At 41.2% G+C, this 2641-nt stretch overlaps 1 pseudogene; it reads right to left on the bottom strand.

The window, feature by feature from the left end:
- Positions 1-371: 371 nt before the first annotated feature.
- Positions 372-489, bottom strand: LOC126163543 (5S ribosomal RNA; annotated as a pseudogene).
- Between the last annotated feature and the right edge of the window lie 2152 nt (positions 490-2641).

Genomic DNA, 2641 nt, shown 5'->3' with positions numbered 1-2641 from the left:
CAGCGGACGTCCTCTCAATGCTTGTGCCTCACCCTGGTCAAATATTACGAATACTAAAACATTTGCATCAATGATAGTGAGAATCTGTTATGATCAATGGGGCATATTACACGATAAAAAGAGTGTAATGAAGGATCTAGAATAGATATCGTAGTTGATACAACTCCTCCCGCACAGGCCACGAAGGCCCAAAGGTACTGACTGGCCACCGTGTCATCCTCAGCCCACAGGCGTCACTGGATGCGGATATGGAGGGGCATGTGGTCAGCACACTGCTCTCCCGACCGTATGTCAGTTTACGAGACCGCTGCCGCCACTTCTCAACCAAGTAGCTCCTGAGTTTTCCTCACAAGGGCTGAGTGCACCCCGCTCGCCAGCAGCGCTCGGCAGACCGGATGGTCACCCATACAGGTGCTAGCCCAGCCCGACAGCGCTTAACATCGGTGATCTGACGGGAACCGGTGTTACCACCGCGGCATGGCCGTTGGCGGTTGATGCAATATGACAGAGTCGACGGTGGAGACTGAAAATAAGAAAGGATGTAACGTTTTGGGACTACAGTCTTAGAACAACAAGCATAATTCATGTTATGGAGGAAAGCTGTGTTCCTATACAGTGTACTGATGACGTCTAAATAATTTAAAGTATTTTGTGAAGCTTCTTTCAACTTGTGTAAGTTTGATTTTTCCGTGTTCCAGGTAGTCAAATTATTTGTGATAGGAAGCTAACAATTTGTTTGGTTGTTTATCAAGTGCGTTACATTAAAATGAGCATAGCTGTCTGTGTAAACTGTTACCAAAGGTTGGGAATCTGTTTGAAACTACATCGCATTTATAAGCAATTTTTACGTTATATATGCTTTATTTTCTTCTAGTATTGTGGACCTCTAAGAAATGGTATAAGTCACTCTATTTGTGTTACTTATTTTCCCCATTGCGTTGCCCACTTTTCTCTGCTGTAGCACTGAAACAGTTCTTGTAAAGTGACTGGCAGTTTTAAAGGCTTAAAATTATTAATTTCAGTCTAATTTGGAGGGGGATGTATTGTGTGAAAACCGTGTGAGCCAAATACAGTATCAAAGTGCGGTGGATGGTGTGTACAGAGCATTTATTATTGTGATGAATCAGTCCGATAACCATGTGATTCATGCAAGCGCCTCCAAATCAACAAACTATACTAAACATTCGTACAAGTAATTTTGACTCTATTTTACATGGGTAATATTAGAACACCATATTTCGTGTTCCATACAGTCAGCTCTAAAAATACAGACAATTTTAGTTTCAATCATACAATAGATTTTTAAAATGAACATACTTATCTTCGACGAGTGTTACAGAAACAATATACAGAAAATGGCTCTACATAAGGAACGTCATGTCGTTGGTCTCGAAACTAAATTATGAACTGGAAAAATTAGAGTCTCAATAGAAAGTCGTTACGTAATACCATAAAGTGCAAGCGACGGGGCGAGGGTGGGGGAAAACAAAGTGTCACGGGGAACTGACATAAATTTCTTTGTCCTATTACAGTTGTTGACACGTTTATTCAGTGAAGTTATTAAAATGTCAACAACTTAAATAGGAAATAAGCGAGCCAAAAAATAAACGGCTGCTTTGGTGCTACCAGCACGTCAAAACTTGGTGCTGCCATACGAACGAGACATGAGCACAACAAACGCCAGCAGTCAACCTACGCACCAACACAAACTTCATCAACGATGCTACCTTCAATTGTAGCTGAAAGCTAATAGCTATAGTATCTCATTAACGTTTCAAACGAACGAAACTTTAGCAAATGCATTGGGGTAAAATTTCGAAGAGTATCACACGGTATGGCAAGATCAGAAGTGCAACATTACAACATAATGGGTGAGAATATGTCATCCGACTGTGATTTGAATTACCTTCCACGTGCCGTGTCGTGCCCGTGAAGACGTCTTTTCCATCGGCTCCTGTCACCAGTTTAAATAAGTGGAATTCGTTTTTATTGCGGCTTCAGCGGCAAACTTTGCGCTGATGCAGCTGAGATTTTCATTGCATCTTTCAGTAACGGGAATAGGTGAACGTTTTATTTTCAGCCAGTCACAGAATGTTTTTCATCTTCCGTTTAAAAAATGGACGTAACACTCATTTATGTAAATGAACTTTATTCAACATTTTTCCGTTGAGTATATTCCACCCATCAATTGAGAAGCATGAATGCAAAATATCAACCTTCGTTTGACATAGCTTTTACATTTAGCTGAAAACGTTTTCAACGCACAAAATTCTTAATATGTAGGAGCACATGGAAGCCGGAGGTGGCCAGATTCTGCGAACACGATGGATTTACAAAATAGTTTGTAGTTCAGTTTAGTAGTCAACGTGTTGTCATTGTGAAATAGGATTTTTTCCCTGTCATATTGTAGGCCGCTGCCCACGTATCATGTCACTCAGTTGGTGCTTAAGATTTACACGGCATTTCTCGGTTATTGTGTTACTCATTGTTACGTAACCCCTAAGAAATGTCGCTTTGACGCTCTACTAAACGAAATCGATTTCTCCCTTGCTGATACTGGGCCAAGACTGAGCACTCGTCACACTGATTGCCGTCTCGTTTCTTGCTTGAAAAGGTGAGTCCGCATGTAAGTCTACATCAG

This window comes from Schistocerca cancellata, chromosome 2, assembly GCF_023864275.1.
Source record: "Schistocerca cancellata isolate TAMUIC-IGC-003103 chromosome 2, iqSchCanc2.1, whole genome shotgun sequence".
NCBI lineage: Eukaryota > Metazoa > Arthropoda > Insecta > Orthoptera > Acrididae > Schistocerca > Schistocerca cancellata.
This window is presented reverse-complemented; position numbering and strand designations above follow the sequence as displayed.